Source organism: Halichoerus grypus, chromosome 1, assembly GCF_964656455.1.
Source record: "Halichoerus grypus chromosome 1, mHalGry1.hap1.1, whole genome shotgun sequence".
Lineage (NCBI taxonomy): Eukaryota > Metazoa > Chordata > Mammalia > Carnivora > Phocidae > Halichoerus > Halichoerus grypus.
This window is the reverse complement of record NC_135712.1, coordinates 170,088,135-170,112,617: the sequence shown is the minus strand read 5'-3', so window position 1 is coordinate 170,112,617 and position 24,483 is coordinate 170,088,135.

Here is a 24,483-nt window from a genome sequence, read left to right as displayed (position 1 = left end):
CACCATGAAATGGTCCCAAACTACTAGAACAAAGAAAATGCCAGGAATTTGTTGGAATTTAGAGATAAGAAGGGAGTTCTTTCCTCTGGGATTATAGAATTTGGTAGGAATGTTACCATGGATTTAAGAACTTTGACATGGAAGATTACATCAAAGAGGAGCCCAGAAATGGGAAGAGAGCCCCAAGTTTCAGCCAAGCCTAACACAAACCAACCTTGTATATTTCAATTCAGTTCCCCTCTGTCTTGATCCAGTTTGAGTTCAATTTTTTATTTTACCATAAAAAGGCCTTATTTATTTACTTAAGATTTTATTTATATTCTAGTTAGTTAACATATAGTGTTATGTTAGTTTCAGTAGAATTCTGTGATTCATCACTTAGATACAACACCTAGTGCTCATCACAAGTACCCTCCTAAATACCCATCACCCATTTAACCCATCCCCTGGCCCACCTCCCCTCCAGCAAATCTCAGTTTGTTCTCTATAGTTAAGAGTCTTTTGGTTTGCCGGTCTTTTTTCCCCTCACGTTCTTCTGTTTTGTTTCTTAAATTCCACATATAAGTGAAATCATATGGTATTTGTCTTTCTCTGACATATCTCTTAGCATAATACACTCTTGTTCCATCCATGTCATTGCAAATGGCAAGAGTTCATTCTTTGTTATAGCTGAGTAATATTCCATTATACACACACATATACACATACATACATACCACAACTTCTTTATTTATTCATCAGTTGATGGACATTTGGGCTCTTTCCATAATTTGGCTATTGTTGATAGTGCTGCTATAAACATCAGGGTGCATGTGCCCCTTAGAATCAGTATTTTTGCATCCTTTGGGTAAATACCTAGTAGTGCAATTACTGGGTTTAGGGTAGTTCTATTTTTAAGTTTTTGAGGAACCTCAATAGGATTTTCCAGAGTGGCGGCACCAGTTTGCATTCCCACCAATGGTGTAAGAGGGTTCCCCTTTGTTGGCATCATTGCCAACATCTGTTTTGTCCTGAGTTGTTAATTTTAGCCATTCTGACAAGTATGAGGTAGTATTTCATCATGGTTTTGATTTGTATTTCCCTGATGATGAGTGATGTTGAACATCTTTTCATGTGTTTGTTAGCCATCTGGATGTCTTCTTTGGAAAAATGTCTATTCATGTATTCTGCCCATTTCTTTCTTTTATTTTTTTCTTCTGCCCATTTCTTAACTGGATTATTTGTTTTTTGGGTGTTGAGTTTGATGAGTTCTTTATAGATCTTGGATATTAACTCTTTATCAGATGTCATTTGCAAATATCTTTTTCCCATTCTGAAGGTTGCTTTTAGTTTTGTTGATTGTTTACTTTGCTGGGCAAAAGGCTTTTATCTTGATGAAGTCCCAATAGTTCATTTTTGCTTTTGTTTCCCTTGCCTCCAGCAACTTGTCTAGTAAGAAATTGCTACCGCCGATGTCAAAGAGGTTGTTGCCTGTGTTCTCTTCTAGGATTCTGATGGGTTCCTGTTTCACATTTAGGTCTTTCATCCATTTTGCATTTATTTTTGTGTATGGTGTAAGAAAGTGGCTAAGTTTCATGCTTTTGCGTGTTGCTGTCCAGTTTTCCCAATACCATTTGTTGAAGACATTGTCTTTTTTCCATTGGATAGTCTTTCCTGCTTTGTCAAATATTAGTGGACCATGTAGCTGTGGGTCCATTTCTGGGTTTTCTATTCTGTTTCACTTATCTTTGGGTCTATTTTTGTGCCAATACCATACTGTCTTTATCACTACAGCTTTGAAAAAGGCCTGATTTATACAGCATTTCATATAACTGTCAAACAAAAGGGAAGCTCAGAAACAGAGCCTGTCCACCTATTTTTCTGCTCAGAAAATTTTTTTTTTTTTAGGATTTCCACAAAGAAATATTTATTTTTTCTTTAGAATTTGGCTCAGAACAGTAACATAAAAATATTTACATTAAAATAAATATGTGATTATTTAACTATATGTAATAATTATGTTGGAATATATTAGCCTTTCCATGAATTTAATAAAAACTAAGATTTGGTTTTAGATTTAGTACCATCCTTCCAAATATTTGGTATGAAACTTGGTAGCAATGCAACTCTCTGGCATCCAGAGCAGTGACAGATGTCGCCAAGGAACCGATGCCCTTCATAGTCTCCCGCCTACCCCAGATGCTGATGGCCAAGCAGACCAGCTTCCTTCCTAGGAATCACTGTGGAATTTTTCAACAATAACCAGGACCTGGAGGTTATTTCAGGGCTGGTGGAATTCTAGGAATCAGCCAACCTATCTTTTCACATGAACCCACCAGGAAGGAAGTGGTTCAAATGCAATATTGATTCTTTCACTTTATTTTGTATGCTAACACCGAAACAATGCAAACCTTCAGGTTTTCCTAAAATAAAAATCTGAAAAACATGCATATGCTTGTTTAGATCATCTAAAAGTACCCATAAAAACCTGTCACTAGACCAAATACTGTATTGGCAGAATGTCCACAGCATAGAGGAATATTTGATTAAATTTATCATTGAGGGACAGCATCAAAGACAAAGTGAGTCAGTCTTATTAAAGTTGTTGGTAGCATGAAGTAAATTAGGATATAGTCACATTTTGCAAGTTTTTTATCTGAGAGGTTGTATGGCGTAGCAGAAAAGCACAGAGGGACCTGGGATCAAACCCTGTTTCTGAGACTCACTAGCCACATGGCTTTAGGTCCATCACTTCAGTACACCAAGACTTAGTTTGGGGTCGTATAAAATGGAAATGAGGACACCTACCTCCCAGGTTGTGCGAATTTAGAATAATTTATATGAAGCACCTAGTTCAGAGCCTGGCATACAGTAGGCACTTAATAAATGGTGGGTATTAGCATTTCTTCTAGGTTAAAATTGATAGCAAGAATCTTGGCCTTTGTATCTTGACACCAATGAAAGCACAGAATCTTATTGAGCCCGAATCCAGAGTCACAGATCCGGGCTCCGCAAACACTGCCCTAACAGATACTCCAGAGTCCTACTCAACATCAGCATGAAAAGTTACTGAAGGGAGAGGTGTCTGTCTCTGCTCAGAAAATTTAAGTCTAATTGTGCTTATATAATAAAGGAGGGAACATCATTTTCAAATAGAAAATAACTGATAATACATGCATTTTCTTTTCTGGTCTGGTTTTAATTACCAAGTACGAAATAAATTACAGACCAGTTGAATAATTTTTAAGACACTTAGATATATCGGCAAATCCCTTAACTTAGTCTCAAAGGGCATCATATAGGTATTTCTTTTAAAATTAGCTACCATTTCTAGGTGATATTTTACATCTACTCATGACTGGGAATGGTTTTAATTTCCCAAGACCAAAATGCACTAAGGGAAGGGGAGGATTTCAGAAAAGTATATAACCAAAAGAAATTATTTTTCTTGGTTCTCTAGTAGAAAACTTTTTTATAAAACAAAACAAGTGGAATCTTGGTTTGTTAAGTACTGGGTAGCAAGTGGGAAGGAAGCAGCCTCATTTGAAAACTCAAATCTCAACATATAATGCTTCTCTGGATGGTAAAAATTGACAGCGGTGTAAAAAGGAAAAAGGCAACCAAAGATGACAATAGTTTACAAATTATCTTTGCTAGTTTCCTGAAATTTAGTAAATTTCTGGGGAAAAAAGAAAGAAATGCTTTATAATTTATTTTTATATTCATATCTAGAAGTAATAAGAGATGGGCTAAGTCTGCTGAGATAAAACGAAGTAGAGCACTGAGAGTTATTCAGATGATTAATTCCAAAAGAAAGTGATTATGGAAAAGGAACATAAATTTTGGAGAGAATTATACTAGCTATGCAAATTTATTAAATCATCTGTGTAACTTAGTCATTTCTCTATCACTTCGCCAGAAAGAGCTCCTGGTTTATAAGTTTTCCAACACAGCCTGATACAAAACAGACTTAATAACTGGCAACCACTATCATTATTACTATCGTTGATATGTTGACCAGGTGAGAAGTTAGATCGCCTTTCATTTTTACATATAGCACATTTTGTATGTAGGTAGCATGTATTATATATGCATATATAATTTCCAGATGATATACATAACACATATTATTTATGTACATATATTACATATTACATATATACACTATGCATATATACATATAATATGTATATCCATGTTATACACAAATATGTGTGTATTATATATATGCCATTATAATTCCCAAGATTCACATGTTTATGATTCACATGTTTATAATTCACAGGTTAACGCAGTTGGCAGTAAAAATTGGAGAAGTTGGTAGAAGGAGGCAGAGGGTTAAAGCAGGGACGGAAATGTCTGGAGCAACTACCAGGGTTTGCTACTTGGATCTGTATGTACCAGCCTGTGTCAGCTTCATCTCTCTGAAGTGCATGGGGTCTCTGCCCAGAGATCTGCATCCAGGGTCCATTCCCCAGGGCTGACCAATCTCCAAGGAAAGTGATCGTTTATCATTTTTGCATTTATTTATCCTTCACACTCCAATAAGTCAGTGTCATATTACCCCATCCCCTTTTAGGGCACTTCTGTAGATTCCCTCCCTCAGGCTTCTGTATCTGGTTCATTGTCAAAGAACATTTTTGGCACCTGCACAACAGCTAATCTTTTTTTTTTTTTTTAATGTTTTTGTTTTTTTTTTTTATTTGAGAGCGAGAGAGAGAAACAGCATGAGAGGGGAGAGGGTCAGAGGGAGAAGCAGGCTCCCCGCCGAGCCGGTAGCCCGATGTGGGACCCGATCCCGGGACTCCGGGACCATGACCTGAGCCGAAGGCAGTCGCTTAACCAACTGAGCCACCCAGGCGCCCTTTAAATGTTTTTTATTTATTTATTCATGAGAGTCAGAGAGAGAGAGAGAGAGGCAGAGGGAGAAGCAGGCTCCCCGCCTAGCAGGGAGCCCGATGCGGGACTCGATCCCAGGACCCCGGGATCATGACCTGAGCCGAAGGCAGACGCTCAACCATCTGAGCCACCCAGGCGCCCCATACAACAGCTAATCATTTAAGGGGTCTGCAATAAGGGCTACGTACGAGTTTCTGAGTCTTTTATTTTCATTTATATAATAACTTTAAGGATACTGCAGTTTTTGTTTGCTTATTTTTTTTTTTTTCCTACCTCACTTTATAGTGATGTTATTTTTGGTCTCATTTGCTTGTTCTCTGCTCAACTTTTAACTTTGGAGTTTTTCCAGTATTCAGTTTTTGAATTTATGATGATTATCTTCCTAAGTAGACTCATCAGGTCTCAGGGCTGTAAAGCCATCACAGGCTGACTCTCAAACTTATTTCTCTAGTCTTCACTGCTCTCCATGTTAGGGCTCAACTGTCCAATGACACTGGCACTGGACTATCTAATATGCATCATATATTCATATATATATATATATATATATATATAAATGTATTGTATATATGTATATAGAGCTACTGATTCCCATGATCCCTACTCCCCCATCTATTCCTTCTTTAGAATTCTTCATCTTAGAAAATGGGCCTACCTGTGCTCAAGTCAAAAAACAGGATGTTTTAATTCTTTTTTTTTTAAAGATTTTATTTATTTATTTGACAGAGAGAGACAGCGAGAGAGGGAACACAAGCAGGGGGAGTGGGAGAGGGAGAAGCAGGCTTCCCACTGAGCAGGGAGCCCGATGAAGGGCTCAATCCCAGGACCTGGGATCATGACCTGAGCTGAAAGACGCTTAAAGACTGAGCCACCCAGGTGCCCTGGAGGTTTTGATTCTTTTATTTAACCCTTCATCCCTTTTAAATTCATTGGAAGTTCTACTGATTCAATTTCCAAAAGATATTCCAAACCCAGTACTTCCCTTCATATAGACTGTCATCATCCTAATTGGAGCCATTCGCTCTTAACTTGACTGAAAGCTTGAATGAAACTACCTCCTAACTATTCTTACTTTTGGACTCATGCCCTTGATATAATGCTCTGAGCAGTCCATAGTTTTTTAAAATGTTCATAAAATCAAATAATCCTCCTCTTTAAAATCTTCCATTGACCTATCACTACTAGAATAAAACAAAGACTCCTTCCAATTCCAGTAAACAAGTGTCCACTCAACCTTCAACTACAGCCTCCCTTATTTCCATTCTCCAATTTCTAGTGGCTCCACCTTCTTTCTCTGCCTCAGGGCCTTTGCATTTGTTACTTCTCCTGGAATGCTCTCCATTTCTTCCCACTGCTGAGTTCTCCTGTTTCAGGTCTTAATTAACTGTTACTTCCTCAGAGAGGATTTCTCTAGGACTCCACCTAAAATAAGAACACAGTAATGCTCTATCCACATTACCCTATGTTATTCATTTCATTATCAGTTGAACCACAAGAAGTAACATTTTTGTGGTTGTTTAGAAATGATTTACTTATTATTCAGCCTAGTACTATCAAAAATATTCTCATTTGTTAAGAGCAGAGACCTTGTTTGTCATATATCATGTTCCCAAAGCCACAAACTATTCTTAATACATACATTATGTATTATGTGTAATACATACATAATACATACTTCCCTCACATATGTTCCCTAAAATGAATAAATAAATAAGTGAATGAATGTTCAGAGTCTATAAATCATTAGTTGGGAGATTTGGCCTAGTCAGAGAAGTCAGGAGGGCTTCCAAGTTGAAGTGACAATTGAGTAGAAGTTTGAGAACACTGTAGACATGATCGTTTTGTTTCTGACAGCCTGGAGGAGGGCAGGAAGTTGAACATTTCTGGCAAGAGTGATGGTATATGCAAAGGTCCAGTGGTAAGAGGAAGCTTGGTGTGCTACAGGAACAAACAAAGGGCTCGTGTGGGCATGAAGCTAAGTGGGCAAGAGGACCGGTGGTACAGTCAGTGACACATTTCCAAGTTGTTCCTCAGTGCAATCTCTTTTTAAGTAATATTTTATGTGGAATTCTAGCATCCCCAAGGCTCACCCACACTTCCTGCCCCTTTTGTTCTGTGAGGACCCACAGATATATGTATAGTTTACCAATCAAAACTTGACAATTTGGGAAGGCATAAATTCTTAATGGAGAAGACTGACTTCCTGGAATTTGCTTGTGGGGCTGTACTCCTCTGGAAGGAGGTGTTTACTTCCTGTAGTGTGCCAAGCCCAGGCCTGCCATACTGGGAATTTCGTACTAGAATGCTCTTGGGGAGCTGAGGTGGCAGCTCTGAGCTGGGTGTTGGAACACATGGACTTTCATCCCAGGGCTGCTTTGTAAGATCAAAACCCTCAGCCTGAATGTTAAAACACTGGAATCTATTGGTCTTTTCTCCCTATATGGCTCATATATAACCTACCTTTTAGAGCTCAAACTTTTTTTGGGCGGGGGGGCACGGGGAAGGCAGCAGAATATAGAGCCAATATGTGATTCCAGAGGAAGAAAGACCTGAAATTGAATCCTAGGTCTGTCAGTTATCACCAAAATGACCAAGAGTGAAGTATCTCACCTCTCCAAGGTTTGAGAATTAAATCATATAGTCCCAGTCTTGGAACAGTGCTTCGTAAACATGGCATAAATGAAATTAATATTATTATTATTTTTGCAGTGACTAATATTGCCTTTCTGCAAAATGGTTTTCTAATCAAGATTTAATTCTGTGGTCACTCTAAAACAGTGATTCTTGCCTGGAGGCAATTTTGTTGCTGGAAAGAACATTTGGCAAGGTCTGTGGACAGTTTTGTCATCATAACTTGGTGGGAACTACTATCTTCTAGTAGGTAGAAACCAAAGATATTGCCAGAATCGATAATGCACAGGACAGCCCCTTGCCTCACCCCACAGCACAGAAGTATCTGACATAAAATGCAACAGTGCTGCAAATGAGACACTCTACCCTACAATATCAATCACTGTAACTCTCCCAGGGGAGCATAAAGCTTGGGCATTTGTCTTCCTTTCCAAGTTTGCTTGCCTTCCCGGGCTCCCACTGACTCAAGCAATTATGCCTTGCCTGAATATGGGAGGCAGTATTTAATATTTTGATTAACTAAATGCAGCAAAAGGAATGGTTTGTCTCCCCGTACCCCAACCCAGTTATTTTTGCAAGGAATACTTGGTGAATTGGGAGTACATCTGTAGTTAAAATTCAGATTACAAGTTTTTTGAGTTGAATTAAATTGGCCTCTCAGCCTCTTTCTCTTAATGTACTAAGTGTTTAGAAGCAGGAGTAAATTTTAATAACTGCAAACCTCTTAGGCAAAAATTTCATCTCTAGTGCATGTCATCAATTTAGCTACAGGGTTAAATTGTTTTACTTTATTTGTTCCTTTCAGTTCCCTGCAAGAAAGATACATTTGGAAGAGACTTTCTGCTTGAAAGACTGTTACAAAAGTAGCCTGTCATACTCTTGAAGAGGAGCATGCTGACTTAAGGGAAATGACAATTTCATGTACCCTACCTAAGGTTTAAGAAACTCACCTGAAGTCAAGTGAAAAGCCTATTTTCAAGAGGCAGAGAAGCACTTAGGTACTAATGAGTATAAAACAGGCTGAAGTCTGTCCTCAGTCCTGGCTGCATATAAGAATCACGTGGGGAGATTAAAAACATAATGCTTAGACCACCCCCCTCCCCCCCATGATTTTAAGCAAAATCTCTGGGGTTGAGTCTAGGTAGGAGAAGGTTACAAAGCTCCCCATGTGATTTGTATATACTGCCAGGGTTGAGAACCTGTGGCTTAAGTGAAGAAATAAAAGACTCTTACAGTAACATTTGAGCTGTTTCAGAGAGCGATACTGGGCAATATTACGGGTTTTTAATTTGCAACATTAATAGATGTCCCGCTATACAGGGGACCAACAAATTTTGCACAGCATCGTTAATATTACATTTGTATTTTCATTGTCAATTTTCAAAGCCACATGTATATTTAATTCTCAAAACTACCTTCAAGAGTAATCAGAAAACATACTCCTTTTCTTTTTTTTTTTTTTTTTAGGTGAAAAAGAAAAATGAGCTCAGAAAACTCAATTGACTTACCCAAATTCGAATTGGTTGGTTCCTTCCTTCTTTGCTCTACTCCTTTATTTCTTCAATCACATAACCCGAGTGTCTATGAGATTCAGGCTTATAAGTTAAGTACCTCAGGAATTACAGCAGCAGGATCCAGAATTTCAGGCAGGAGAAGGCCCCGGGGGCGAAGGAACGTGGCATCAATCAACTAAAAGAACAGGTTTCCCGTGAAAAGTTTTCTGTCGTAGGATGCTGTGGCGGAGACCTTACAGTTTTTAATCCATTGGAACTGGTGTTGCCTGCTCTCCTGATCTCAGTTCCTTGTCTTCAGCACTTACGACCTTCTCTCCAATCCAGGCATTCAATCTCTATTTTCAACACAAAGTCCTCTTTGTTAGATTTTTTTTTTTTTTTTGGTCGCATCGTGGTTCTCACTATCTCTCCACACGTTCCTCGGCTCCAACCATCAGAGCGTTGTGTGTCTCCCAGCCACTATATTGAGCATGTGATCAAGGGCTGGCCAATCTGGCTTCTCTGTTCATAGTGATTGGTCTAAAATGGGGGTGTATGTTTCCAGTGTGGCCAATCATAAATCTTCTATGGGATTTCCCTTGAGGATACGAGGAGACAGTGTGTCTTTCTTCCTTCTGGATCTTGAGCTGTGAGATGCCTTCTCTTTTTGCTCTTGAAGAGCGAGCTGTTTGTGGCAGGAGACAAGGAGACACTAAGGCGGTGGAGAGAGTAGGAACACAAAACTATATGGTGTCGTGCCCTAGATCCACCTGTGCCTTGGATTTCCCAATTAAGCTAATAAATGTCTCTTGAAGTATTAAGGGAGTATGAGTTATATTTTTCAGCTTTGTAACAAAATAATCTGATCATTACACCTCATGTCTTAAAGACTTGGGGGCATTTGAGTATACATTTACTTAACCAGTTTTAGCTCATAAAGGTGTTGTTACACATAATTGAAAAATCTTAAGGACAGTTCTCCTCCAGTCATAACCTTTAGCCATGGCTACAAAGGACATTCCTCTAAGGATCATGGAGTATGGAGCATATTTTAGTGCAGTGATTCTCAAAGCACTGTGCTGGACCAGCAGCATCACTTCACAGGGGAACTCGTTAGAAAAGCAAATTCTTAGGCCCTTCCCAGGATTTACTGAATTGGAACCTCTAGATGGAGCCCAGCAATCTGTGTTTTAACAAGCCCTCCAAGTGATCCTAATGCATGCTAAAAGTAGAGAAGTGATGTAGAATCAAGCATGCCTTCCTCTTTATATGAGAGGTATTTAAAGCATTTTTGAGTGATGATGTTTAAAATGTTTGTCACACACACGCAAAAATCTTCCTTGTCTAAACAACTTGCCAGACCTATACAGCCTGGAAACGTCTTAAACTTTCTTTCAATAATAACAATAAACATGGGTGCCTGGGTGGCTCAGTCAGGTAAGTCTCCGACTCTTGGTTTCTGCTCAGGTCATGATCTCAACGTTATAGGATCGAGTCCCGCCTCACGCTTGTGCTCAGTACAGAGTCTGCTTGGGATTCTCTGTCTCCCTCTGCACCTCCTCCCTCCCCCAGTGCTTTCTCTCTCTCTCTTAAATAAATAAAATCTTTTAATAATAAAAATAATAACAATAAACAGTAAAAATAATAGCAGCTAAACTTCATTGAATGCTTATTATGTACCAGGGATCATACCACTTTCTTTACATGTATTACTTCCTTTTTGAAAGTTGGTAGGGTGGAATTTTTTTTGGATTCGCTGTCTTGATGAAATGAGTTCTTGATACCTTGGTAATAATCTCTAGATTAGTGACTCAGTAGGTACATTTCCTCTATTTGTGGGATGCATTTTTGTGGCCCCTCTTATTCTCTCAGAAGAGATGACATAATTTGAAAGAACCAATGAAAAATTTGTGATGGTGATAAAGGAGAAGCTTTAAGGGGATTAGGAATGGAAATTTCTTGCAAAGAATTCAGTATTTGCTTGTTATTACATAAGCATGTATGACCCAGGTGGAATCATGGCACAATTCACAAGACATCTGTTATAAATATGGTTAACTTGAAGCTAATAACAATAGTCTGATACTTTGGAGAGGTTTTGAACACTTGCAAAATTAGAGAGATGCTACTGTAGTAGTTTTAAATGCTGATCCATACCAGCCAGCTGAGCACCTTAAGAATTACCTAAGGGCTTATGGAAAGTATACTTTTCTTTCTTTTTTTTTTATTTTAAGATTTTTTTTATTTATTTGAGAGAGAGCGTGAGAGAGAGAGAGAGAGCACGAGAGCGCATGAGTAAGGGGGAGGGGCAGAGGGAGAGGGAGGATCAGACTCCCTGTTGAGCAGGGAGCCCCAAGCGAGGCTTGATCCCAGGACCTGAGATCATGACCTGAGCCAAAGGCACACGCTTAACCTACTGAGTCACCCAGGTGCCTAAGTATACTTTTCTGACTCTGAATCAGATGATCTGGATGGAGCCCAGGAATCCATATTATATGAAAAGGCTTTTCAGCTAGATCAGGGACCACTCTAAATCAAAATCATTGGTTTACAAACTGTGCACTGATTGGGGAATCATCATGAGGGCTATGGACAATCTGTCAATGACTGCCACTTTTATTTGTTTTATATTCTGAATTTTTTTAATTATTATTATTTTTTTAAGATTTTATTTATTATTTTGTCAGAGAGACACAGTGAGAGAGGGAACACAAGCAGGGGTAGTGGGAGAGGGAGAAGCAGGCTTCCCGCCGAGCAGGGAGCCCCACGCAGGGCTCTATCCCAGGACCCCGGGATCGTGACCCGAGCCGAAAGCAGACGCTTAACGACTGAGCCACCCAGGCGCCCCTATATTCTGAATTTTGGTATGAGGTTTTATTTAAAGAAAGATGTATTACAATTTTTTTAAGTCACTATTTTGGTTTGTTCTTTTGTTTAGGTTTATGGGGGGATTGGGACTGGAATCCAAGCCTTCTGACTCCCATTACAGTGCTCTGCCTGCACCAGAGAGCCAATAAGGATCAAGTATGATTGTGGAAAAGAGTTTTCTCAGCGTTTTCTAGCTTTCCAACTATAAGGCAAGTTTAAGGATATGATAATTTGGTCAGGTCCTGCGTGGCTTCTAACTTGTCATAGGTATGACCCTTTCTGAACTTTGTGTGTTCATTCACAGAAATCTACTGAGGTACTGCTGCCATATGCAGACACTAATGTCCTTTGGGAGATAGCTGGAAGGAAAATAAAGTTGTAGTAAGCTTAGGGTGTAGAAGCAGAGAAACCTGCAGTTTCTTTCTTCCTTTTTTTTGGAGGTCTCTTCGATTTGGATGTGCCTCTTTTTGAGGAAATATACTAGAACAGTTTTAAGATTCCTGTTCTGGAAATAAAAATAAAGAAATCTTATTTTATAAAACTTTGAAAGGGCCAGTATCTGATTATGAGATCTCAACACTGATTTTGGAGACCTGAATGTTATGCATTCACAAACACAGATATCAAGATATTTAAGGCAGAGGTTCATTAAACTGGGGTCCATGGAAAAGCAAGGAAGAGATTTGCAAATATGTACATATAGTCTGTGTACAACCCTCTCCCTCCTAACACTTCTCCCTCCCCCTCCCCCACACGCACACACACATGCACACACGTATTCTGTCTCAGGATGTCTCTAAGTTTCCTTCGTAAATGTGAGGCAAGCAACAGAAAAATAATTGTTCTGGTCCTTCTTAAGAACTGGGATACCTCCTGTTGGGGGCTCCATATGTCCATCTAGTAATCCACAAAGGGCTGGTTTAGTGCTCAACAGATGACTGCAGGGCCCTATGATGATATTCCTTTCCTTAAACAGCACTGGCAGTTTTGGTTTTCGTTTGTTTTGTTTTAGTGAAAAGAAATGTTAACCTGAAGTAAAAACTAAACTTATTTTACCAAAGGAATGTTCAAGTACTTGCCCCAGGCAGTCCCAAGTCAGGGTATTAGGAGCTGCGCCTCTTGTTTAGATAACATGTTCCATTATATTACCCAAAGGAAGGGGTAACAAGTCAGAATTCTCCAGAGAAACAGAACAAATGGGATGTGTATATACTGAAAGAGATTACGAGGAATTGGCTCACATGAGTATGGAGGTGAGCAAGTTCCAAGATCTGCTGGGTGAGTCGGCAAGTTGGAGACTATGATGAGTCAGTGGTGTAGTTCCCGTGGAATCCAAGAGCCCGAGAGCCAGGCCTTGCAGAAGAGAAGGTGGGTCTTTTATGCGCTTCCAGCGAAGTAGAAAAATGATCAGAACTTCACATGTAGGCAGACTCCAAGGTTAAGTGAAATTGTTGGAATTGTTCTAAATTATACTGTGTTTCTTCAAACCCTAGTGTTAGGAAATTAAAGTCACAATAGTATTTAAAGTATTTTCTGTGTACTTTAAACATTAGCATTCATAAGTTCGCCATTAAATAGTTTGACACAACTTTCCAAGTAACTTTATGGAATCAAAAGAAATCACATTTGCCTATAAATTATCCCAGAGCAAAGAGAGATGATGATGGAGAGTATTTGTTTTCATCATAGTACAGTAATTTAATTTTCCTAGACCTGTAATATATTGTCCCTTTAATGGCCTCCCAGCCCCAGCTCCCAGTACGGAGCCCAGCATGTAGTTGGGGTGCTGACACTTGACATAGCTGGTGGTGCATCAGACTGCCAGCATAACCCGAAATAATACTAACAAAAACCAACCCACAGTGCATGCTTAATATTTGTCAGGCACATTGATAAGTGCTTTGCACACATTATCTTACTGAATCTTCCCAGCAATACAGTGAGCTATGACTATTACCGCTTCACACACAAGGAGCTGAAGCTGAACAGTATGAAGTACATTGTCCATTCAGCTACAGAGTGTGGGAAAAGGAATCTGATTCCTGCAGAACCAGCTGCATAATTGGCAAGATGCTTTGTTGGAAAATATTGACATTTAAAGCAGCTTTGTTGAGGTATGATTGATATTAAAAACTGCACATATTGAATGTATATAATTTGATGTGTTTGGACATAGGCACACACCTGTGAAACCATCACCACAATCAAAGTAATAGACATACCCATCACCCCCACAAGTTACCTTCTGTCTCTTTGTTTTGTTTTTGTTTGTGTTTGTGGGTATGTGTATATGTATATGTGTGTGATAAGAGCATTTAACGTGGGATCTACTGGCCGAACTAATTTTTAAGTGATCAATGAAGTATTGTTAAGAATAGGCACTATATTGTATAGCGCGTCTATAGAACTTAGTCATCCTGCATAACTGAAACTTTATCATCATTGAACAACTCATTTTTCCCTACTCCCAGCCCCTGGCAACCACCAATCTTTTCTTTCTTCTATGAGTCTGCCTATTTTAGATACCTCCTAGTTGGAATCATGCAATAGTTGTCCTTCTGTGAGTGGCTTATTTCACTTAATGTAATGTCCTTCAGATCAATACATGTTATCGCAAATGGCAGGATTCCTTTCTTTTTAAAGGTTTAATAGTATTCTCCTATATGAGTATACCACATTTTCTTGATCCATTCAGCTATAATTGGACGTTTGAATTGTTTCCCTATCTCGGCTATTTTGAATGATGCTGCAATAAACATGGTGGTACAGATATTTCTTCAAGGTATTAATTTCAATTATTCTGGATATATACCCAGAAGTGGGATTTCTGGATCATATAGAGTTATAATTTTAATTTTTTAAGGAATCTCCATACTGTTTTCCATAGTAGCTGCAACATTTTACTTTCCCATCAACAGTATACAAGGGTTCCAATTTCTCTACATCCTCATGAAATTTTTTTATCTTTTGGGTTTTTTTTTCTTTTATAATAGCCCTCCTAACAGGTGAAGTGATATATCATTGTGGTTTTGATTTGTATTTCCCTTAGTTATATTGAGCAATGTTTCATATACCAGTTAGCCACTTTTATGGCTTCTTTAGAGAAATGTTTTTTCAAATCCTTTGCCCATTTTAAATTAGTTAATTCATTAATTTATTGCTCTTGAATTGTAGGAATTGCCTATATATTTTGGATATTAGCCCCTTGCAAATATTTTCTCCCATTTTGTAGGTTGCCTTTTCATTTTGTTAATTGTTTACTGTGCAGAAGCTTTTTAGTTTGATATAGTTCCACTCATCTATTTTTGCTTTTGTTGCCTGTGCTATTGGTATCATATGCAAGAAATCATTGCTAAGACCAACATTAAGATGTTTTCTCCTATGTTTTCATCTAGGAGTTTTATAATTTAACTATATTTATAATTTATAATTCACCTAGGAGTTCTTACATTTAAGTGTTTAATCCATTTTGAGTTTAATTTTTTTCTGTGATGTGAGATAGGGGTCCAACTTCATTCTTTTGCATATCATGACCCAATTTTCCCAAGACCCTTTATTGAAGAAACTATCCTCCCTCCCTCGTGTATTCTTGGCATTTTGTGGAAGATCAACTGACTATATATGTGTGGATTTATTTGGGGGCTCTCTATTCTATTCTACTGGTCTATATGTCCGCCTTTATGTCAGTGCCATATTGTTTTGATTAGTGTAGCTTTGTAGTATATTTTTAAATCAAGAAGTCAATAGCTCCACCTCTGCATTTGTTTCTCAAGATTACTTTGTCTGTTTGGAGTCTTTTGTGGTCCTGTATGATATTTAGGATTCTTTTTTTCTATTTCTGTGAATAATGTTATTTAATTGGGATAGCACTGCATCTTTAGGTCACTTTTGGTAGCATGGATATTTTATTTTATTTTATTTTTTTTTTTTATTTTTTTTTTTTTTTTAAAGATTTTATTTATTTATTTGACAGAGAGACACAGCGAGAGAGGGAACACAAGCAGGGGGAGCAGGAGAGGGAGAAGCAGGCTTCCCGCGGAGCAGGGAGCCCGATGCGGGGCTCGATCCCAGGACCCCGAGATCATGACCTGAGCCGAAGGCAGACGCTTAACGACTGAGCCACCCAGGCGCCCTGGATATTTTAATTATATTAATTTTTTCAATTCATTAACAAGGGATGTGTTCTCCTTTATTTGTGTTTTCTTTAATTTCTTTCATCAATGTTTTATCATGTTCAGTGTACGTATCTTTCACCTCCTTGGTTAAATTTATTCCTAAATATTTTATTCTTTTAGACATGACTATAAATGAAATTGTTTTCTTAATTTCTTTTGGATAGTTTATTGCTAGGATATAGACATGAAACTGATTTTTTTTTTTAAGTTTTAGGGGTGCCTGGGTGGCTCAGTTGGTTAAGTGTCTGCCTTTGGCTCAGGTCATGATCCCAGGGTCCTGGGATCGAGTCCTGCATTGGGCTCTCTGCTCAGCGGGGAGCCTGCTTCTCCTTCTCCCTCTGCCTGCTGCTCTGCCTGCTTGTTCTCTCTCTCTCTGTGTCAAATAAATAAATAAAATCTTTAAAAAATAAATAAATAAAGTTTTATTTATTTACATAATCTCTATACCCAATGTGGGGCTCAAACTAATGACCCCAAGATCAAGAGTCACATGCTCTTCCAACTGAGCCAGCCAAGCACCCGTGAAACTGATTTTTTGAATGTTGATTTTGTATCCTGCAAATTTACTGAGTTTATTAGTTCTAATATTTTTGTTTGTTCGTTTGTTTTTGAGGAGACTTTAGTATTTTCTGCATATAAGATCATGTCACCTGAAAATAGAGTTAATTTTACTTCTTCCTGTCTGATTTGGATGCCTTTTATTTATTTATTTATAAATTTATTCATTTATTTATTGCCTAATTTCACTGACTAGGAATTCCAGTACTATGTTGAAAAGAATTAGTAAGCATGGGAATCCATGTTTTGTTTTAGAACTTAGAGAAAAAGATTTTAGTGTTTTATCATTGAGTGTAATGTTAGTTGTGAGCTTTTCTTTTATGCCCTTTAGTATGTGGAGGGAAATTCCACCTATATATTGTTTGTTGAGTGTTTGTATGATAAAACTGTTGAATTTTGTCAAATGCTTTTTCTGCATCTATTGACATAACTATATGATTTTTACCCTTTGTTGTGTTAGTATGATAGATCACATTTATTTCTTTGCATATGTTGAAACATCCTTGTATTCTAGAGATAAATACCACTTGATCATGGTGTATGATCCTTTTAATGTGCTGTTGAATTTGGTTCACTAGTATTTTGTTGAGGATTTTTCTGTCCATCAAGATTTTGGTCTGTAATTTTATTTTCTTATAGTGTCTATATCTGACTTTGAAATGAAGATAATGCTGACCTAGTAAAATAACTCTGGGAGTACACCTTCCTCTTCATTTTCTTGGAAGATTTTGAGAAGGATTACTATTGATTCTTCTTTAATTGTTTGATAGCGTTCACCAAGGAAACCATGTGGTCCTACTATTTGTTTTTATTGTTGGGAGGCTCTTATTATTGTTTCAGTGTTCACACTTATTATTGGTATGTTCAGATTTTCTATTTCTTCATGATTCACTCTTTACTGGTTGTATATCACTAGGAATTTATTGATTTCTTTTAGGTTATCCCATTTTTTGGCATATAATTGTTCATATTAGACTCTTATCGTTCTTTCTAATTCTGTAGCATCAGTTCTAATGTCTTCTTTTTTATTTATGATTTTATTTATTTCAGTCTTTTCTCTTTTTTCTTAGTCTAGCTAAAGATCTGTCAATTTTATTTAGCTTTTAAAAAACAAACTTTTTGTTTCATTGATTTTTTTCTCTTGATTTTATAGTCTCTATTTCACTTATTTCTTCTCTGATCTTTATGGTTTCCTTCCTCTGCTAACTTCGAACTTAGTTTGTTTTTCATTTTCTAGTTCCTTGTGGTGTAAAGTTAGGTTGTTAATTTGAGAGCTTTCTTATTTTTAAATGTAAACAAAGTGTATTCTTTAAGTTAAAACTAAGGGGTGCCAAACAGCCACATGAAAGCTTATAAAAGTATAAAACTCACTGGTAAAAGTAACTATATAAACAAATACAGAAAGTTGTAACACTACTAGTGGCATATAAATCACTTCTACTTTTAGTATAAAAATTAAAAGACAAGGGTATTAAGAATAACTATATAAAAATTTAATAAGGGATACAGAATATAAAATGATGTAAATTATGACATTGGTATTATGGCATGTATTAAACCACGGGAGTTGGCAATGTCCCACTCAAAGCCTAAATCAAAAATGGATACCTGTGAAACTTTTCTAGTTTTTTTCCTGTTCTTCCTTCAAGAAGGAAACCTACTTAACAAAAGGCTTAGAAAAAGACCTTTTTGATGCCAGCTTCTCAAGGGAATCTTGTGTCCTCCCCTCTGCATTATTTTAACCCTTTAAAATAGACCATTCCAGAATCTAGGGCTCCCTACACCAAGATGCTAAAATTAAAGGTTATGAATACTTTCTTTATAAGTACTATCCTTTCTAACTATACTCTCAGGAATAGAGGTCTGTGACTGGTCCCAAACAGTACTGCATTTACCAGGATACAGCAAGAAATCAAATTTGGAACTACTCATTCACAGCTATTCCTCATTATGGAAATAATAATGTCAGGGCTATTAGAAAACAAAATCATGGTGGATTTGGAAACTACCTGGCTTTCTAAATTCACTCCAATGTAACTGATTCATTCTCTACAACATGTCTCTTTTATTCTCTTTCATGTAGTCTTCTCTCTCTCCCCTTCTATTTATGCCTAACCCAACACTCTCCTCTCTTCACCTATCCACTCTGCACTTCTGTATGTCAACCTCACCTTTTATAAAGTCCATTCTTGTCCTCCCATTTTCTCCCCCTCCTTCCTCTGAGTTATTTTTTCCTCCTCCACCAGCCTGTAGTCCTGGGCATTCATTTACCACCCTGTTAGTATCTGAGAAGATATTCACCCCCAAAGAGATATCAGTGTTTTACACTTGGAGTATTTTGTTCTGGTAATCATGTCATTTTCCAGTGCAAACATAGTGAGGTTCAATGAGATATATTAAAGTGTACATGCCCTTTGAGGCACTGTGTAAATCGAATCAGGTATTTCCATTATCACAACTTGAGTAGCAGCAACCAGCAGTACTCTGCCCTTGAAGTGTTTATTCTCATCTAGACCCGACCATGCATTTATGAGTTAATATTTAAATACCACAAGACTTGTTTTTTTACTATATTTGAAAATAGTAAAGTGATGGTGATTTTATCTTTTTATTTCCATTACAGGGGACCACAGGTAGCACCTACTGTGGCCCAGACATGCATATTACTGGAAGATGTCTGCTCTTTTTATAGCTGTGGCTTGGAGCTTTCATACACTCCTAATGAGATGAAGTACTATGCTCTTAGTTTCTGTAGTGATTTTCATATCAGTCGTGGGATCTAAAATACCTGCAGGAAGACATCAGTGAACAGTTGCTCCAGGCAGCTTAGTCTTTTTTCCTCTCCTTTCATTTCCCTTCATTTTTTAAATTTATTAATTTACTTATTTTGAGACAATTAAATATCTTATTGGGGATAGGTTTGCTCCAAGAAAGTTCAGACTATTGAAAAGAACTATAACCATCAAATTTCAAAGAGAGAGGAGGAGGGTTACAAAGAAAAGGAGCCTGATGATTACATAAATAAATTAGACAAGAGTTAAGATTTCAGAAGAGACAAGGGATCTATCAATCAGTTTCCTCTCTCTTTAAAAAGCTTAGCAATACGATTTTATGTCTTTCAAATAGATTCTAAACAGTATTCTTCTAAATTAAAAATTTGAAAAAAAAAGTAAAGAAAGAAATAGACCACCTTTTGCAGTAAGTACACCCGAGCAATGAAATAACCCTGAGTGGGAGGAAAGGGGTGGAGGAGCCGAGTTTTAAAAAGTAATGGGTGGGTGCGCCTGGGTGGCTCAGTCGGTTAAGCATCCGACTTGATTTCAGCTCAGGGCATGATCTCAGGGTCTTGAGATAGAGCCCCACTCTGAACTGTAGAATCAGACCCCTCACCGGGTTCTCGCCTGATTCTCTCTCTCTCCAGCCCTCGGCTCTCCCAGCCCCCCGCCAACTGGTGCGCACACTCTAAAGAAATTAAAAAAAAAAAAAAAGTTTTGTTTTATAATGGAGCCATGAGTTAATATTTTCAAAGTGGTCACTAGTTTTTTCTTTTTTCTTTTTTTTTTTTAAGATTTTGAAAATGAAAGGAATCTATTACTGGCCTTATTGCAATGATCAAATATTCTAAGTATATATTCTAAGTATTCTTTAAAAAAAAAAAAAGATTTTATTTATTTATTTGACAGAGAGACACAGTGAGAGAGGGAACACAAGCAGGGGCAGAGGGAGAGGGAGAAGCAGGCTTCCCGCTGAGCAGGGAGCCCAATGAGGGGCTTAACGACTGAGCCACCCAGACGCCCCTATTCTAGGTATTCTTATGTCCGAGATTTCAATTTTACACAAGACACTTTCAGTTGCAATTGCTGGAAGAGATTGGTTTATGAGATGTGAGCAAGTTCAATTTGAAAAAAAATTGAACTTTTAGTCTGTATATAGCACTGGGCATTGTGGAGTGTGCAAAAGAAAAGAAGACATCATGATGTGGCATATGATCAGCAATGTGGAACAATTCAGGGGCTCTATGGTGGAGTTCAAGTGTGGCAACACTGTTAATACTTAGGGAGAGCTGAGGAGCAGGGGATTGGGTGGAGTGAGGCTTGAAGAAATGTTAAAAGGGTAAGAATGTTTCCAGTAAGTCCCAATGGAAAGAAAGAACCCTGTAGGCATGGGAAACAGCTTCAAACCAGTCTGGAGGTGCATAAACTTCACCTGAGTTTATGAGGCACAGTGAGGATTGCTGCCACATGTCTCAGATAGTATGAGCAAGTGCACTCGAAAGCTAGTGAGTAGTAGGTGAAAATGTGGGGGACACCTGGGTGGCTTCGTCGGTTAAGCTTCTGCCTTGGGCTCAATCATGATCCCAGGGTCCTGTGATCGAGCCCCGCATCGGGCTCCTTGCTCAGCAGGGAGCCCGCTTCTCCCTCTGCCTGCCACTTCCCCTGCTTGTGTGGGTTCTCTCTCTCTGTCAAATAAATAAATAAAGTCTTTTTTTAAAAAAGAAATTGTGTATGTGGAATACACACTTATTAAATGTCTTGTGGTTACTGGGCACCACTTTAACAATTGAGTTTACAAAAATAAGATGGATTTGATACTCTAGAGTTTCACTATCTCCTGAAAGGACCAAACAAGTAAGTCACCAATCACAAAATTAGTATAATATATACAAGAATAGAGGTTTTTTAACATCTCCTAGTGGCAATAAGAAAGGGTGTTATCTAGGTGGCGATTGCTAGAAATAAATATAGTTTCTTTTTCATTATAGTGTTCAGATCAGAAAACTGGATTTAGGTACTTTTGTGTGGATATTATGGGCAAAATGCTAAATGGCAAAGATGTGATTTGTTCTTCCTGCAAATCATGTTCTAATGTGTCCTGAGTCAAAAGCAGTGGTCCTTTCATCTGGCCCACTCAGCTTTAGCATCATTGCTGACAATTTGGGGGTTTGACAAACTTAGGAAGGAAAAAAAAAAGACCTGGAATCAAAGAATGTTTTCGACTCTCAGGACGCATTTATAATAGCACACACCCCCCACTTAGAGCAGCATAAGCTCTGCAGACTCAGGCTTCTGTCGTTTGAAAGCCACTGGATTGTTTGAGGAAATGTGGTTTCTGCTGATAATTGGAAGAAGGATAAGAAGGTTATAAACAAACAATAAGCTGAAAAGTAAACAACATTTAGAGAACAATTTTATTCAGCAGCTCTATTTCTTATAATTAACTCTCTGCTCAGTAATTTGTTTGGAACTCAATTTTCAATAATTTTTTTGCAAGTCATAGGATGCTAGGTCTATGGCTACACTAACCCTGTTAAACTAACTATTGAAGTTAAGGTGGAAGAAACGATAGGTGGTGAAGTTTTAACAATCGTGTACTATCTGCATTGGAAAATTGTTGTCATCGGGAGAGGAGGAAAATAGGTCACTTTATTTGCAGGCATTACAAAAAAGTCAGTATTCATTCATTCATTTATTCACCGCTTCACTAAATGTTTATTGATTTTCTTTCATTAGCCAGGCATTGCATTAGTCTCTTGTTAAGATTTTAGGATCAGGCAAGTTTTGTCTTTGAAATCCAGTTTCACAATTTGCAATCGTTTATTGTAGTAATAATAATGCTAGCTAGCATTTATCATGCCTTTACTATGTGCCAGGCACTTTTCTAAGTATTAATTCATCTAATAATCTTACCCATTTTATGAGGTATTATTATTATCTTCTGTTTATAATTGAGGCGACTAAATTCAGAAGGAGGAAGAAACTTGCCAAGATCATAGAGCCAGACAGTACTCCAATCCAGGCAGCCGGACTTTGGAATCTGGGCTCTTAAAATTTTTGATAAATGGAGCACACATCTTTTCCATCAATGGGCAAGAATGTATTAGATGTATCTACTTTGTGACTCTTTCAAGGGCAGAGACCTTTTCTATATTATCTCCTTATGCTCAGCACCTAGTATGGAGACCATAATAGATATTTAATAAATGTGATTGAATAAATACTTCAAGGAATACTCAAAATATAGAAGATAAGCTTTCTATTTCAAGCTGGTTGTAGCCTAATTACCACTGTGGCTCTACCTTATATTTGTTTAAAAATTTTCAAAACTTGGAAATAAAGCAAAAGCATTTATAATACATCCATTGAAAGTCATGCTACTGTACTGTTTAAAAGGCCCATCCAAGAATTATTAATAATAATCGTATAATTATTTACTAATTAATCAGACTTTAAATACTATGCACATACCTGTTTACTTGTAGATTTCTGTATGATAGAAAAGATAACTCAAATTGTGACAGTTTTATTGCCTTAGAGGGCAGTAACCAGTTTTCCTAGCAATCTGATTCTAACATGGATTTTTTTCTTAAGACATAAATAAATGTTCAGTTCTTTACATGATCTTGGCATCAGCTTTACCATCTTACTGGTTCCCTCATAAATAAGTCACTGTCATATAATCATTCTATATTTGTATAGGAGTCACTTTAAAGTTTTAAATTTATATTTTGACCCTTTCCCCATCAGGATTTAATGCAAAATATAGAGGATGTCATCTAAACAGTTGTTTATACAGTGATGATAATCATAACCGACAATTATGAAGGCACTATTCTGAATGTACTCTATGGATTATCTAATTAAATCCTTAAAGCAATGTTGTAAAGAAAGTGCTATTCTTATTCCCCTTTAGATGTTGAGGAAGAAAGAATGTGACCTGCTTAAGGTCACTCAACTGATATTGGTGAAGTCTGGAGGAATTTGAAGTCAAACAGCCTGATTCCAGAGACTATTCTATGATAATTCCTGGAAACATATGATCCCTAACATTCTAATACATTAATTACATTAATGGTCATTAATAGATGAACATACAGACAATGGGCTAAACAATGATAAGTACCTCTTTTTGAATGTTTACCATGCTAGACAATGTGCCGGTGGTTTACATATAATAACATTTAATCCTCACAGAACATTCTGATGTAACAATTATTCTCATTCCAATTTTAACCAAACAGGAAACTAGAGAAATTAGAAGTCTGACCTAAGGCCACACCACAGGGGCTCAGATAGTCTGGTCTTTATGATACCAAGGCCATCTTCTTAAACCCTTTTATTTGATTCTCAGAACATTATACACAGCTAACATATCTTTTAAAATCCCTCATATTGTTAGAGCTGATTCCAGGAGGAGAGGGTCATTCAGGGAAACAGTCTTCACATTAGCAGAGCATGAGTTAGAGCAACTGAAGTTGTTCACATTCTTCCCTAAACTTATCACACAATCCAGATAAATGAGTATACCAATGGTGATTGTTCAACTAGGATTTTAGTCATTCAATATATAGGAGAAACTATAAGCAGACATTTGAAAATCATTAGCAAGCAGTGACAAAGACACTAGAAACAAGAATCATTTTTATGTAATAAACAAGGATAATGTTTTACAAGTTAGGATGGGAAAGTTGAAGATTAAACATGCATGGTGTGAAAGACACCGGACACTTACGAAGCTATCTGATTTATCTCAGTCACAGAGGATCTATCTGGCTCTGCTACACCCCCACAGCCAGTCACATGCACACACGCACGCACGTGCACACACACACACTCCTCGAAGAATTTACATCATCTAATTACTACATTGTATTCATCTCTGCTTCTTGTAATTCCCTGGAATAACTTTGCACCTCTGTTGTACCTTCCACTTACCTAAATCCTACTCACTTGTCCAGACTTGGCTCAAAAGCCACACGTTCCATGCAGACTTCCCTGGAAACTCCAGCCCTCAATCATGCCCTCACTCCTTCACCTTCCTATGGCAGAGATTCTCAAATTGTTTAAAAACCCTGCTGGGTGTTTATTAAAAAGCAGACTGGT